This window comes from Pararge aegeria, chromosome 6, assembly GCF_905163445.1.
Source record: "Pararge aegeria chromosome 6, ilParAegt1.1, whole genome shotgun sequence".
In the NCBI taxonomy this organism is placed as follows: Eukaryota; Metazoa; Arthropoda; class Insecta; order Lepidoptera; family Nymphalidae; genus Pararge; species Pararge aegeria.
The window spans coordinates 11962526-11980324 of NC_053185.1; positions in this window are offsets into that span (position 1 = coordinate 11962526).

The window sequence follows — 17799 nt, forward strand, 5'->3', positions numbered from 1 at the left end:
CCCACCAAATTTGGAGTCTGTAGAAGTTACAGGTTAGAAATAAAAATTTTAGATTTTAACACCCACCCCCGCAATTCCTGTCGGAAGTAGACTTTATTGAAATCCATTTTGAGATGTTCTTTATGTGAATAATAAAAGATTCCTACCATATTTAGAATTTTTAGAAGCTATATTTCGAAATTGAAATTTTTTATTGTTAACACCCACCCCCGCGAACCTTATTGGAGGTGATTCATTGTAAAATCCGCTCGAAGATCATTTTTATATTACATATAGAACACTCTCACTAAATTTGGAGTCTATAGGAGCTATCGCTTGGAAATTGAAAATTTTCATTGTTAACGCCCCCGCAATCTTCTTTGGGGTGGGATATCGTAAAATTTGTTCATAAATCATTTTTACATCACTTATAGAAAATTCCTACAAAATTTGGAGCTTGTAGGAGCTTTAGCTGGAAAATTAAAAATATTAATTGTTAATACCCACCCCCGCAACCCCCTGTGGGGTGAGCTATCGTAAAATTCGTTCATAGCCTATTTCTACACCTCTTACAGAAGATTCCTACCAAATTTGAAGTCTATAGGAGCTATAGTTTAAAAACGGGAATTGTTCATTGTTAACGCCCCCGCAATCCCCTTTGGGGAATGAATTTCTTAAAATCTATTCATAGCTGACCTCTACATAGCAAAAGTAATATTCCTACCAAGTTTCACGTTTCTAAGTCTTATGGTTCCCGAGATTTCGTGGTGAGTGACTATATAGATGGGAATTCTTCGATTATCATCGAAATTTTTAACTTTTTATCGGGCTTTTTTAAAATTTTCTTACATACAAAACTTTCTCCTGACAATTCTGAAGATAAAAAAAAGCCCAATTGGTCCAGCCGTTCTCCACTACCGTAAGTAGATTCTTAGCTGAATGTAAAAAACCATAATCCGTTTAATACACTCTGTTGAAATCCATGAAAACAAAAGAATCAAGAGAAAATGCTTATCTTTTGTTTTTATTAGCGGGATAAATGTTCATAAAAGTAAAACAGCAATAAAAAAATGAAGGAATGTTGGAATTCAAAAAATAGATAGCCATAAACCATCTAGGAAAAATTTCGCATCGAATGGTGGTAGTTTCATGTCGATACGATCAGTGGTTTAGGCGTGATTGAGCCTCAAACGAAGACCATTTTCATTATATATATATAGAAGATATGATAGAGGTATTCAAAATGAAACGTTGACTTTTTCAATAGAAACTACCAACCTTGCCTTGAGTGTTGTTAAGCAGAGCAATGGTAAAAATAAAACTTTATAAAAGCGTCAGAGTTTTTTTTTTTTATATTTTGGTTAGTTATTATAAGTTACAAAAGATACATTTATATTTTTACATTTGCTACCGTCGAAGCAAGCATAAATTAGAAATGGGGGCGGTATTCAAAGGTATTTTGTTCGACAAAATACCTTTGAGTATCGCCCCCGTTGAAACCTCTGAGGCTACGTCGCTACATTATACTGGTAGGTATAATATAGATGAATCATGGTGAAACTTAGATTTTTTGTGGGACGGTATAAAAAGTTCCAATAAGGCTGGAATAATATTTTTGTTATTTTCGTTCACCTCTTTATAAGAGGCTAATATGGTGAAATGCTGTTTATGTCTACGTATTCAAATTAAAGCTTGCTGAATATAGATTTAGTGATGGTTTTTTTTAAACCGCCGAAGATGAAATGTATTTGACGTTTTAAAAGGGTTTAAGACATATGTTGTCAATTTTATATCTCATTTAACCTCTGGGCTTTTACATATACTTAGTGGAAATATCGTTATAAATTTGTTAATTAAATAAATTAAAACAAATAAAATGCTCAGTAACTTGTACATAATATCAGTAGGATTTTTTAATTACTATGAAAAATGTATTTTATATTTTCTATAGACCTAGAAATAACTGTCACCTTCCTTTATATCGAGAAAATTTGTGGGTGGAAAACTATTTAGTTAGAAATACTTATTGTCAAAAATACCAAACCTACTTGTACGTTTTTAAGTTTTTTTAACCTTATTTAAACTTTTAATTACTTAACATTTTATGTCAGAACTCAGAAGTAAGTTCCCGTCATTCATTCTTTATCACTAAAACTTTATTATAGACATTGGTTGCTATCTAGAACTTTAGGACAAGATTCTCGCTCGCAATCGACGATTCGTTTTCGTTTATCAAACTCTGAACCGTCAAAGTAAAATGGGCCTTATTGCGCTCGTTGTATAGTCGCAAAACCGCAGATTTTTATTCTACTAATGGAAAAAAGCCGAAGAGTGAAATTGTAAATTTGAGCTTTAAAAGATCCATTTCACTCCCATGTTCAAGAATTTTGAAATTAAAAACGATCCCGCGATTTCGAGCGAGCAATTCTTATAGGTACTAAGGGTGTATTGGAGGGGTTATAACCATAATGCTGTTTTTATTTACCTAGTTTGCAATTGAATTCCCGTACAGCTAATAAAACTTTCTACACACTATTTATTAGCTTCGCCTGTATATTTGTTTGTAAGTTTGTATGTTTGTAAACGACTCCTTCGGACATGATTTTGAAACGGTCTGATTTCGTTCAAACTTTGTAGATATTTGACAATATTTTAAGATAGGTAATTTGATAAGATTATTCCATGTTTCAATTTTTAATATTAACAAATTTGATGGTGAATGAGTTAACGTTAAATTGTGATTTGATAAAAATAAAAGTTTAAAAAAAACTAAAAAAACCATGCGTTATAAATACACTAAACTAAAAGGTAGAAATTAGTTCGGTTTTTTAGTTTTTTTTGAACTATTAATTTATTTACGTAAAATTTTACTACGAAAAACTTTAATTGAGGGTATTTCAGAAAATGATGTTATAGGAGTTTTACTTAAAATAAGGCAGGTTATAATGACCTCTCTTTAAAAACAGGACTTTCATATATAATCTTAAAACCTCCGTGTCTAGCAAAATTCTTGCTACTTACATCCGAAACAAAAGGTACCAAGTACCTACTAGCTTTTGTTCGGAAGTGTGAACTGTGAACCTCTTGCCAAGATCAGTGGCATACCTAAAATCGAATTCCTGTTAAAATATCAAGGTCGTATGTAATGGGCAGTGAACAAAGGTAGGGTAAGTAAGCATGTATATTTATTTCGCTATTTGCTTTAATGTGTGGAATGTTTTAGTAATAAAGATATTTCCTCTCGTTCTTTCTCTCATACAAGTGAGTGTGTAGTACAATACGAGAGTGATACAAACATTCGTCACTCAATCACACGTCGCAATCCCGTAATGGAATTGTTTATTTACGGGACACGCTCTGCGCTTCCAAACGAATGGGTCGAATAACAATGATATAAACTACGGCCCTATTTTACCGTTGAAACTAAACGCGATTAGCGCAAGCTGAATTTAGTTTCAGGGTTCAGGGCTGCACTTTGAATATTTAAACGGATGGCGAAAATAGGTTTCACTAAACTTGGTTGGCAAATCGGGCTGCGAATTAACTACTAATACATAAAACCAGTTGGGTTTATCCATGTAGCAGTAGTATACTAGTAGTGGAAAAGTTTATAAAAAGATGTTCGCTGGAGAATAATGTCTGTTCAAAGAATTACAGCCACGATAATTGAAAGATTTGAAACACCTACGTACCTAGACCTATTGTTATATTCACAGCCAGCCAATACCATTTTAAAGCAGCATTTTGGCCAGTTAGCCTTTGTCTCATGTCATGATGTCTGCTATCTCACCTGGTGGTTAGTAATGATGCAGTCTCAAATGAAAGCGGGCTTACCTGTTAGGCGTATAGGAGTTATATTAAATATCCATACCCTTATCGATTTCTACGCGGCATCGTTCCGGAACGTTAAATCCCCTTGCCCTTCCATGGGATCGGTCCTAAGCCACGTTAGACCAAGGCGCTCACCACCGCGCCATTTCCGTAGCATCATAATATTCTTTAGCTACACTTGTGTACCGTACCTCCTTCGACTAGAAAACCGTTTTCTTTAGCTACTATAGCAGCTCCATCTTATAAGGATTTCTTAGATATCTCCCAAGTATAAAAGGGGTGGTAAAAAGCTCGAATGTTAAAATGTTTTATATTTTCTGTATTCGTCACTGTCTTTCTCATCGAAGAGCCAATATTTAAGGAAAATGGCCAACTTTCGTTTTCCGATAAGGATCTTGTTAGCAGTTTTCTTTGTACTTTATTCCTTACTTTTTTATATATCGAGTATTTGAAAGAATTACTTCGATATACGTAGCATAAAAGCAGTCAGTCTGTCTGTTTTACATAGCTTGTCTAAAAATTGGTCAACTGTTTTTATTAATGTTTTGACCCGTTATTGGAACATCTGTCGGATTTTTTTAACCCCTGACAAAAAGACGACGCGATGTTAGTTGACGTGTCTAAAGCTGTTTGTGTGTGCGTGTGGGTTTGTGCGTGTTGTGCTATGTGTATGTGTGTGTGCGTGTGTGTGTGTGTTTGAGTGTGTATTGTGTTGTGTGTGTGTGTGACTGTGTTGTCTTGATGAAAATAGGTTCAAATTAAAGAGTCGAATCCAAGATTGCCACCAACAAAACAAAATGGCCCTCGGTATCTGATAAAAGGGCCATCAAATAAAAGGGCGTGACTATTAGAATAATGAACATAATATTGAAAAGGAATGAGGAATGAAGAATAATTGTAACGGAGTTTTTTTTTAAATTTAACCTTTTTTATATTATTATGTGTAATAAGTGAAATTTTAGCTTACAAACCTGTTTCCCCTGTATTTTATATACAAACTTCAGTGCTGTAGTTTATTTCAGCCTTTAGGGCCAGAATTTAGAATTAAAAAGCAGTCATGTTTTTCCTATGTAAACCTCGTTGTGCCTGTGAAAATCTCGTCAAAATCGATCCAGCCTTTTTTTAGGTAATATGCTTTCTGTTAAAAAGGCTGTTATTTTGCCATTAACCATATTTATATTAAAAATGTTAACACTTTTATTTTTTTAATATTAATATCTATACAAGCTTATTATTTAAGAAAATGATGGCTACGCCCTGATACGTCTATCTGAATTTATATATAAATACAAAAACGGTTCAAGTAACTTTTAGGTAAGAGGAAACAAAGCTTAGTAGACGTAGCCTAGGGGAATAAAACGTTATTGGTTTTCTGCTCTTTTACGAACATATTTAGTTAGTGCCTCGATGGTCTCTTGGTGAGTATGAGACCACAGAAAAGAAAATACGCGTGAATAAAATCGACCTCCGAATGGCGCAGTGGGTAGCGCCCCTGCTTTTTGAGACCAACTCTGTGGTTTCGATTCACGCAACAGCAAAATGTTTGTGTGATGAGCATTAATGTTTTTCTTTTTCTGGGTGTTAATCTGTATACATTTGTCGTAGCATATTTATGTATTTATGAACAAAAAATACGAATCACCATGTCCGGGGATCGATTCTCCGCCAAAAAATCTTAGATATTTGTTTTTTCTGTCAATAGTTTATCAGTACCAGTTCTGAATGAAGTGGGGATAGCCCTGTGGGTAGGGCTTCGACTTCACATTCGCGGGGCCGAGTTCGAATCGCACCTCTATGTGTGTGTGTGTGTGTGTGTGTGTGTGTGTGTGTGTGTGTGTGTGTGTGTGCGTGCGTGTGTGTGTGTGTGAGAGTTTATGTGAGTGTGTGTGTGCGTGCGCGCGTGTGTGTGTGTGCGTGTATATCGTATTTCCCGAACGGATGAACCGATTTTGATTTTATTCCTCTTTTTGGATGGTGTAGCTATGTATGATGAAAATCGGTTCAAGCGGCCATAAAACGGTAAATTACATATTTTTACAACTCTTTCAATATCGGTATCAAATAAAAGGGCTTGACTGGTAGAATACACCACGATAAATTTAAAATACAAGATGGCTGCGAATAATTTAGTTAGTAGCTTAGTACCTATCTACTTACTGATATAAACTCTTAATGAATTGCATAGCTTTACAGTGATGAAGTTGAGTTGAGAGCGTTTTGTGAGTATATAAAATAGTTTGAAAATCGGTGCTGTAATTTAGCGTAGTAGCGAGCGGTGCACGCTTGTTGCTTCCAGGGAAAATTGCATTTCACGGTTCGTCTAGCGAACTCCGGCCAGCGTGGATAGGGCTTGCTATTTTAATACAATATACTTTCCGCATCTTTGTGTAGAGTAGTTAAACGATTTTTAACCCCCGAAGCATAAAGAACGGGGTTTTATAAGATGTGTGTGTTTGTGTGTGCGTTTGTGTGTGTGCGAGTGCGCCTGTGCGTGTGTGTGTGTGTCTGTGTATGGCATCGTAGAGCCCGAACAGCTAAACAAATTTTGTTCTTGTTTTTTTTGTTTGAAAGGTAAATTAGTCTGGAGTGTTCGCTATGTTTGATAATAATTGGTCCAAGATTGCGACAATTCCCACAATATGGGTATTAAATGAAAGGGCATAACAAGTAACATATATACAGAATATCAAATTTAAAATCTAAAATGTAAGCCAACGCAAAATGGCGAATTACTTTTTTCCAACAACTTCCTCAAAATGTGTATCAAATGAAAGAGCTTGAACTAGTAGAATAATGAAACCTATTATGGATATGGGTTTTTCATATTTTTTTATCCTTGCCTTTTCAGAGTTTCCTTGTCAAACATAGAATCTGATATTTTGCACAGTTATAAGAATACTGACAACGACCTACGGGTCAGCGTGGTATCGGGCTAGTACTGAGATTTTTATCTGAAAAATTTAATACCTGATCATTTTTCGTTCGATCCGGGAATCTAACCCACGACCTTGCAATACATAGTTTTTAGTAACCAACCAACGAGGCAGCTATTTTTTCAATGTTTCATTTTTCATATTGCATGGATCGGAATGTTTTTCTCTTTTTTTTTAATTAAGCAATATTGCTGTTTGCGAGAAAGATTTGCGTTTTAATAAAAGGTTTAAATGAAATTGACTGGTAAGCCCGGGAAGTTAAATATAATCATGTAAAAAATAGATAGAGGGCTGAATTATTATATTACAATTAAGAGCTTCCTATAAACAATTTATTTTTTAAATTTATTATTATTACTAGATGTGCCCTGCGGCTTCGCCCAGGTTTATAATGGGGCACAGCGTACTTACTAGACTACACCTAACTCATTGGACGGCCGACTGGCGCAGTGGGCAGCGACCCTGCTTTCTGAGTCCAAGGCCGTGGGTTCGATTCCCACAACTGGAAAATGTTTGTGTGATGAACATGAATGTTTTTCAGTGTCTGGGTGTTTATATGTACATTCTAAGTATTTATGTATATATAATTCATAAAAATATTCATCAGTCATCTTAGTACCCATAACACAAGCTACGCTTACTTTGGGGCTAGGTGGCGATGTGTGTATTGTCGTAGTATATTTATTTATTTATTTATTGTAGTGCCCTCCAAAAATTTTTTTTGTAATATCTTTAATGAACAGAATTGGTGTTCATGCTACCCTAATCTGCCCTGGAGTAGCCCTGTGGTGGCACTCTTCAATTCAATGTGTCTTATTCAAGATTAGATTAGGGGTTTTAATTTAATATAGCTGGCATACTTCCTAACTGGCTAGGTTAGGTGGCAGCTTTACCATTACCACCTTAGACTGCTTACCACCAGAGAGAGATTACAGTCAAGGGCTAACTTAGAATTTTAAAAATCAGTACCATATTGCATGCCATATTATGTGTGCACACAACCACAACGGAAACTAGTTTTGTGTTAATAGGTAGTCTTGCAACTGCAAAGAAAAGTTTCACAGCTGAAACGGGTACAAAGTAAACATTTGTTAAAATACTGCTGTCTGGTTCTCAAATTTATGTGTATTTCTATTCTGTATGGATCTATTTTTATTGTTAGTACTACTTGTATGTTTATTTAAGCGTGGTTTTGTATATCATTAAGAATGCTATATTTCAAGTAGACATAGGTATATTGCCTACAAAAAATATTTCAAAATACAATGTTTGTGGACGATGACTGGTGGGAAAACGTATAATTAGCGGAGATTTAATACCCTCGATTTTATTCTTCACTACCTCTACCCGCAGCTTCAACCGCGTTGAATATTTCAACGTAAAATATTAATTTATTCAAATAGGCCCACAGCAGTAGTACAGCATAGTAAGATATTTGAAAAAATTATATTAAATCAACTCTTATATCATTTTAATGTAAATAACTAACTACACCCTGAGCAGTATGGCTTCACTAAAGGTCGTAGCACAACGGACGCAGGCGCTAAACTTATAAAACATGTTTATGATGCCTGGGAATGTTCACAGAACGCCATGGGTGTTTTTTGTGATCTATCTAAAGCTTTCGATTGTGTTGATCATAAAACCTTGCTTCTTAAGCTAAGCCACTATGGTATCCAAAACGTTGCACTAAATTTGGTTGCCTCTTATCTCAGCAATAGAACCCAAAGAGTTTGCATAAATGATGCAAAGTCTCAGGGTTCAAATACCTCAATGGTGTCCCACAAGGCTCGATTTTGGGTCCTTTTCTATTTTTAGTGTATATAAATGATCTACCGTACCATGTCAGTGGAACATGCGACATTGTATTGTTTGCAGATGATACATCTCTAATTTTTAAGACTGATAGGAGTAAAGATAACTCTGACGAAGTAAACCGTGTTATGTCGCATGTGTCGCACTGGTTTACAGTTAACAACTTACTTTTAAATGCAAAAAAAACAAAGTGTGTCGAATTTATCTTACCAAATGTAAAGAAAATTGGTAAAAATATAATGATAAATGGTGAAACACTAAAAATAGAGACTTCCACAGTTTTTCTGGGCGTGACCTTGGATAATAAGCTACAGTGGGGTGCCCATATAGATTCACTAGCGGGTAAACTAAGCTCGGCTGCCTACGCAGTCAGAAAAATTAGACAGATTACTGACGTTGAAATAGCTAGGCTAGTTTATTTTGCGTACTTTCATAGTGTTATGTCCTATGGAATCTTGTTATGGGGTAAAGCAGCTGATATCGAAACTATATTTATATTGCAGAAAAGAGCTGTACGGTCAATATATAAACTTAAATCACGCGAATCCCTCCGTGAGAAGTTTAAAGAAATAGGCATACTTACTGTAGCTTCACAATATATTTATAACAATATAGTATTTGTAAGACAACATATTAGTCTTTATAAACAAAAAGTGGACATAAACAGTCGACTTACAAGAAATGGTCATAAATTAGTGTCATCTGCATATCGTCTGCGTAAGGTACAGGGATCATTTGTGGGATTGAGTATACGCTTTTATAATATGATTCCTAAGGTGATTTTGGACCTGCCAATGCACAAGTTTAAAGAATTTGTTAAAACACATTTATTACAGCGAGGTTACTATACAATTGATGAATTTTTTAATGACAAGGTTGCTTGGAAGCATCCGGCTCCGCTTTCAGCTCTCACAAGATAGAAAAATGAATGTTAAAATGCAAAATGTAAATTGTTAATGTTGGAAAAGAGCAACTGCTGAGTTTCTTGCCGGCTTCTTCTCGGTAGAATCTGCCTTCCGAACCGGTGGTAGAATCACTACAAACAGACAGACTTGACGTTTCAAAAGTGCTTATATTAGGCCTACTTGAAATAAATGAATTTTGAATTTGGATTTTGAATTTGCAGGGCTAGTACAGGCAGGAGACAAAAATTATATCCCCGGATTATATCCCCTGACAAGGGATATAATTAACGTGTCCACCTGCTAAAGCACGGGAACATGGAATAGGAGTTTACCCCCGTTTATTATTACACATATATTATATGGATATTAATTCCACTTGTGCTCAGAGAGTTGATAAAGCTGTGGGAGAAAATACATTTTTATCCTTACCCCGGGGAGATAATTTTTTCCTGCCTATGCTAGCCGTGCACGCGACTGGTTGGAATACCTTGGGGTTTAGCCGGTACGAGTCCAACCACGGTGCCTCCCACTGGTGCGGTAGTATCCATGTGGATTGCCACATGAAAAAAACTAGTAGAACGGAGTGTTTTTTCCAGGTTGTTACACTGATCTAACTAATTTAGTAAAGTAGGTAAGACAGAAAAGGCAAACAAAGCCTTCGCCATCTAGATACATCTCATGAATATTAATAGGTAAAGTTTTCCCCCACATATTCATACAATCCTCTTAGTTGCAGTAGGTACCAATAACTAATCTACAGTAATTATATTAATCATAAATTATAATTTACACACACACACACGCACACACAGACACAGACACACGCATCAGATTTATAACACTCCGTCGTTTTTGCGTAAGGTTCGGTCTTATAGCTACGTAGCGATCTCTTCCAGCAACCAATGGCGTAGAAATAGTGCAAATAGACTAAAGAAAACATTGTTACAGAGGAAAGCCTATAATTGAGTGAGCACCTTTTATCTTCATCCTTTGCCACGCTCTATAGTAATTAAATGGGTTTCAATAACATATGTAAACTTGGAATTAGAGGATATAAATTATTTGTATTAAGCAGTATGATCAGTTTTGTGTGTTAATTAATAGTTTGTTAGGCCTATAGGGTATCAAATTATATAATTCTACCTAATGTTATAAACAGTGACAGCCTAGTGAGCTTCAGCTTCTGTTTACCTCTTACTTCCGGAGTCATGTGCATTTTAAGCAATTAAGTATCTTCTGCTTTAATGGTGAAGTAAAATGTCGTGAGGAAACGTGAGGAAGAGTTCCTCATAATGAATGAATGGGTGCTGTCCCATTCACCAATATAAGATTTTGTATAATACAGGAGACCAAATCTGATATTGGTGAACGTTTTTACACTGTTGCTTTTGAATGTTTGGCTAATTAACAGACGATGAGATAGCCAACGCATCAATATAGCGACTGATATTTTAATAGTATCTCTAACGTATATATAATAATTTTTAATGCCTTCAATGTGTTGTATTATTTGTGTAATTTCGTCATGTATGTATTTCGTTTTAGAACAAGTCACGTAAATTGTTAAAATGGGGGGATGGGATGACCAATGTATACCATCCCTTTATAGGAGTGAAAAATATTGTCAAAATAAAACTGAGTTATAAGATAAAAATCAGATTTTAATGAAAATTAAGAAAAAAAATGTTGATACTATGCCTTTGTGATTTTTGGTACAAAATGTTATATATTGGGAAATGCGTGTGCATTTCGAAACAGCACTTAGCTAGATTTTATATTTTCACCCTTAAAAACCTTTTGTTTTTCCGTGCTAAGAAGTATTTTACCTTCCTTTCTAGGATACAAATTATATTTATCAAAATACTAGCCGTTTCCAGCCCGCTTCGCTGGGCGAATTGAAAAAGGAAATAAATTACATTTTATGTTTCATTTTTATTTATTTTTTTCATATTTTTATTATTCTCCTTTTTTTTTATTTTTGTATGAACATAAATAGGCCCCGCGGATAGAACGGTAAGCATCGATATTGTTTAGACTTACTCAAATTCCAAATTCCATCGATTTAGCCTGTATCTTTCATCCAGGTGATTTTTCTCACTAATATTCATTGTAACTTTCAATGTGCAATCATTTCCGTGCCTTTCTTCCAAAAATTAATAATAATTGACATGAAGAAAAAAATTTGAAATGAGCATTGAAAGTTTAAGTTAAAGTCATTGCAAGTCTGTCTAGGTTCAAGTGCGACGAATTTTCTGTTAACTAAAATTTTCTCCGTGACATCAATTTTTTATAGAAAATTAATTGTGCATGTTTTTTATGAATTCTATTGGAATAAGTAACTAAATTTCTTTTCCACATCTCATGTGCTTGGAAAATGCATTTATTTTAATCTGTTACATTTCCGCGATCCCGCAATAAAAGAATTCGTCGGTTATGTAGTCTGCAAAAGTAAAATGAATGTAAAATTCTTAGTCCGTTGATTGGATAGCTACGTGTAAAGTTAAGTTTTTGAAACCTCTCAATGACTTTTTCTCCGCTGCCAAAAAGACGATTGTTGTAAGGAAATACACGAATATCCCTACATACACGAAGATCCCCACCAAATTTGGAGTCTGTAGAAGTTACAGGTTAGAAATAAAAAATTTAGATTTTAACACCCACCCCCGCAATTCCTGTCGGAAGTAGACTTTATTGAAATCCATTTTGAGATGTTCTTTATGTGAATAATAAAAGATTCCTACCATATTTAGAATTTTTAGAAGCTATATTTCGAAATTGAAATTTTTTATTGTTAACACCCACCCCCGCGAACCTTATTGGAGGTGATTCATTGTAAAATCCGCTCGAAGATCATTTTTATATTACATATAGAACACTCTCACTAAATTTGGAGTCTATAGGAGCTATCGCTTGGAAATTGAAAATTTTCATTGTTAACGCCCCCGCAATCTTCTTTGGGGTGGGATATCGTAAAATTTGTTCATAAATCATTTTTACATCACTTATAGAAAATTCCTACAAAATTTGGAGCTTGTAGGAGCTTTAGCTGGAAAATTAAAAATATTAATTGTTAATACCCACCCTCGCAACCCCCTGTGGGGTGAGCTATCGTTTATAGCCTATTTCTACACCTCTTACAGAAGATTCCTACCAAATTTGAAGTCTATAGAAGCTATAGTTTAAAAACGGGAATTGTTCATTGTTAACGCCCCCGCAATCCCCTTTGGGGAATGAATTTCTTAAAATCTATTCATAGCTGACCTCTACATAGCAAAAGTAATATTCCTACCAAGTTTCTCGTTTCTAAGTCTTATGGTTCCCGAGATTTCGTGGTGAGTGACTATATAGATGGGAATTCTTCGATTATCATCGAAATTTTTAACTTTTTATCGGGCTTTTTTAAAATTTTCTTACATACAAAACTTTCTCCTGACAATTCTGAAGATAAAAAAAAGCCCAATTGGTCCAGCCGTTCTCCACGACCGTGAGTAGATTCTTAGCTGAATGTAAAAAACCATAATCCGTTTAATACACTCTGTTGAAATCCATGAAAACAAAAGAATCAAGAGAAAATGCTTAACTTTTGTTTATATTAGCGGGATAAATGTTCATAAAAGTAAAACAGCAATAAAAAAAATGAAGGAATGTTGGAATTCAAAAAATAGATAGCCATAAACCATCTAGGAAAAATTTCGCATCGAATGGTGGTAGTTTCATGTCGATACGATCAGTGGTTTAGGCGTGATTGAGCCTCAAACGAAGACCATTTTCATTATATATATATACTAGCCGTTTCCAGCCCGCTTCGCTAGGCGAATTGAAAAAGGAAATAGATTACATTTTATGTTTCATTTTTATTTATTTTTTTCATATTTTTATTATTCTCCTTTTTTTTTATTTTTGTATGAACATAAATAGGCCCCGCGGATAGAACTGTAAGCATCGATATTGTTTAGACTTACTCAAATTCCAAATTCCATCGATTTAGCCTGTATCTTTCATCCAGGTGATTTTTCTCACTAATTTTCATTGTAAATTTCAATGTGCAATCATTATAACATTTCCGTGCCTTTCTTCCAAAAATTTATAATAATTGACATGAAGAAAAAAATTTGAAATGAGCATTGAAAGTTTAAGTTAAAGTCATTGCAAGTCTCATATGTGAAGTTGAAATCTGTCTAGGTTCAAGTGCGACGAATTTTCTGTTAACTAAAATTTTCTCCGTGACATCAATTTTTTATAGAAAATTAATTGTGCATGTTTTTTATGAATTCTATTGGAATAAGTAACTAAATTTCTTTTCCACATCTCATGTGCTTGGAAAATGCATTTATTTTAATCTGTTACATTTCCGCGATCCCGCAATAAAAGAATTCGTCGGTTATGTAGTCTGCAAAAGTAAAATGAATGTAAAATTCTTAGTCCGTTGATTGGATAGCTACGTGTAAAGTTAAGTTTTTGAAACCTCTCAATGACTTTTTCTCCGCTGCCAAAAAGACGATTGTTGTAAGGAAATACACGAATATCCCTACATACACGAAGATCCCCACCAAATTTGGAGTCTGTAGAAGTTACAGGTTAGAAATAAAAATTTTAGATTTTAACACCCACCCCCGCAATTCCTGTCGGAAGTAGACTTTATTGAAATCCATTTTGAGATGTTCTTTATGTGAATAATAAAAGATTCCTACCATATTTAGAATTTTTAGAAGCTATATTTCGAAATTGAAATTTTTTATTGTTAACACCCACCCCCGCGAACCTTATTGGAGGTGATTCATTGTAAAATCCGCTCGAAGATCATTTTTATATTACATATAGAACACTCTCACTAAATTTGGAGTCTATAGGAGCTATCGCTTGGAAATTGAAAATTTTCATTGTTAACGCCCCCGCAATCTTCTTTGGGGTGGGATATCGTAAAATTTGTTCATAAATCATTTTTACATCACTTATAGAAAATTCCTACAAAATTTGGAGCTTGTAGGAGCTTTAGCTGGAAAATTAAAAATATTAATTGTTAATACCCACCCCCGCAACCCCCTGTGGGGTGAGCTATCGTAAAATTCGTTCATAGCCTATTTCTACACCTCTTACAGAAGATTCCTACCAAATTTGAAGTCTATAGGAGCTATAGTTTAAAAACGGGAATTGTTCATTGTTAACGCCCCCGCAATCCCCTTTGGGGAATGAATTTCTTAAAATCTATTCATAGCTGACCTCTACATAGCAAAAGTAATATTCCTACCAAGTTTCACGTTTCTAAGTCTTATGGTTCCCGAGATTTCGTGGTGGTGGTTGGTGGAGATATAGATGGGAATTCTTCGATTATCATCGAAATTTTTAACTTTTTATCGGGCTTTTTTAAAATTTTCTTACATACAAAACTTTCTCCTGACAATTCTGAAGATAAAAAAAAAGCCCAATTGGTCCAGCCGTTCTCCACTACCGTGAGTAGATTCTTAGCTGAATGTAAAAACCATAATCCGTTTAATACACTCTGTTGAAATCCATGAAAACAAAAGAATCAAGAGAAAATGCTTATCTTTTGTTTTTATTAGCGGGATAAATGTTCATAAAAGTAAAACAGCAATAAAAAAATGAAGGAATGTTGGAATTCAAAAAATAGATAGCCATAAACCATCTAGGAAAAAATTCGCATCGAATGGTGGTAGTTTCATGTCGATACGATCAGTGGTTTAGGCGTGATTGAGCCTCAAACGAAGACCATTTTCATTATATATATATAGATAGAAGAAGATATCTATGCCAAAATTAGAATTACCTGTTACGTTAACGAGGTCTCGACATACTCAGACACAGAAATCGACACTTACAGTAGACCATGGAACTTCCTCGATTTTTTAAAGCGAACCACTGGAATTAACTTATTAGTCGACAGGAGAAATCTCCAAAAAACTGAATGCTAATCTTCAGTGATGAGTCATGAGACCATATAGAAAGAAAAAGAAAGTACTAGTAATGATACTCGTATAAGAGGGATATTAAGGTTTTTTTCTAAAGCAATTAAGTTTCTTAAGTTTCAATTCACTTCTTACTTTCGTATTTTTGATTACATTACCGCCCTACTGGCTAAGTCTAATGGATCAAAGGGATGAGACGGATTAGAGAAGGTACGTGAGGGGTTTATATAGAACATCGTGCCTAACTTGAAGTCTGAAATCTATACAAATGAATTAGACTGAAGTGTCTTGAATACGAATTTTCGAAATCCTACTCTCTTAAAATCCGCTTTGCTAAAATTAAAAAAAATATATGTACTTTTACTTACGTAAATATAGGTACTTGTTTTAACAATTTGTAACACACATTTTTGCAAATTGTTGTCTGTTTGTCTCTAAGATCTGCTTAAATTTAACCTGTTGACGAGACATTCACACGGAGAAGAAGTGATCCCTGGGGAAAATTGGGATAGAAAATTGAAGTGCTGCATGACAATCCTATGATTTCGTAATTAAAGCTGTTAAAATCTGCAGTAAGATTAAAAGTTCCTAGTGAAATTTCATCCACAAGCTTTTTTTAAAATAATCTTTAATGTGTCGAATACGGTTTTTCTTTTCATTATTTTTTACTGATATGGAAAATACTAATCAGAATCTATTTTACGATGACTGAATAATTATGATCAAAAGATTGTCTATATAAATTGCATTTCATTGAAATATTATTTTAATTTAGTATTTACCTTTAGTGTTACAATCCGAGACTTGAAAGGCTCTGTGACTTTGTTAATAGCAATGTATGTTTTGTAAAACCATTGCTTTATTATCTACGAGCCATTGTCAATTATTGCTTCAACTACCCATCATAGATGCACACATCTCGTACTGGTATGTATTTACACTACGTTTTTCTGACGTTCGCATCCAATGGTAGTCACCATGTTTGATGTCGCCTGTCTATTTAGTGGATCCAACGTTGCGCGTTTACCATTGGATGGTGTTTTCTTATTGGCTCGTATAGTTATGTCGAATATGTTTAAGACTAATTATATTGATGGCAACACGTGTTGGTCGAAGACAAGTAGTCTCCATCATGGCCCATAAAAGTACACTGCTGCGCATGTGCGCATGATATTGATACGTTGAATGTATCATCGATACACAACAATAAATTATACGTTCAGAAGTGCTGCTAGAATAAAATAAAACGCTACCTTTTTACGTAAAGTACCTATATAAGATGTCAATAAATACATCCCAAATTGCATTTCCCAAAGTAATGACAACTCTTCGTTAGAAGAACTGCAAATTTACAAGTTCTAAATTAAAATGTATAAAAGAATCAGGGTTCTGCGTCTGTTAATCGAATAAAAATTGTTCGAGGATACGCGTCATCTTACTTAACATTAAACTCTCATTTTGCATCAGAAGTAACGAGGAACGGTTTTTTATTGCCTTTGCGGTTTTACTATTCCCCCGATTCTACTCAAGCCTATAAAAGCTCCATATTGTATTAACTGTATTGATTTCCACTTGGAAAACACAGTAATGGTCCGGAATGTAAGAGCGATAAACATTTATACTGCAATGAAAATCTCACTCCATCCAAAACCTTCCTTTAAACAGATTTACTGGGCTGGTGTTCATTTTTTAAACGCTTTTACCAATAGTGATCCAAACCCGATAAGGGACTTATCCCTAAAGTATCACAAAATATGTCACAATGACTTAGCAATTGTGGTATATTGACGTCAAAATTCTCCTAAGGGTGCTCCAGTGACTGAGTGAAACGTACGTAGATAGAGAATTAAGAAAAATGTGTGTGGTTTGCGTATAATATGAAAGTGTGTGTGTCTTTTTGTTTTTATATCTTGATACGGTGGTCAGTCGGGTCGCGCGAATAAATAGAATTTTGGGTTTTCTACTAACAACTGGTATTAAACCAGCTTGAAGTTTGAAGATAAGCGGAGGCAACCTTATTCCACTACAAGTTAGTCCTTTAATGCAAACTCACTTGGTGGCAAGTGAGTATGCGGTCTAAGATGGTAACGGGCTTACCTGTAAGCGAATATGGCAGTTATATTTAACCCCTTCCCTTTTGGTTTCTACGCATCATTGTATCGGAAAGTACTAAGGACAAAAATCACAAGAACAGCAGCAGATCAGATAAGGGTGATCTGATTTAAGGTATTCGATTAATATTCTGAAAGTGAAGTATGTGGTGACAAGTGATGATACAGTCTAAGATGGTAAGTCTAGCCTGTGAGTGAATATGGTAGTTATATTTAACCCATATCCCTTTTGGTTTCTACGCATTATTGTACCGGAAAGTACTAAGGACAAAAATCACAAGAACAGCAGCAGATCAGAGAT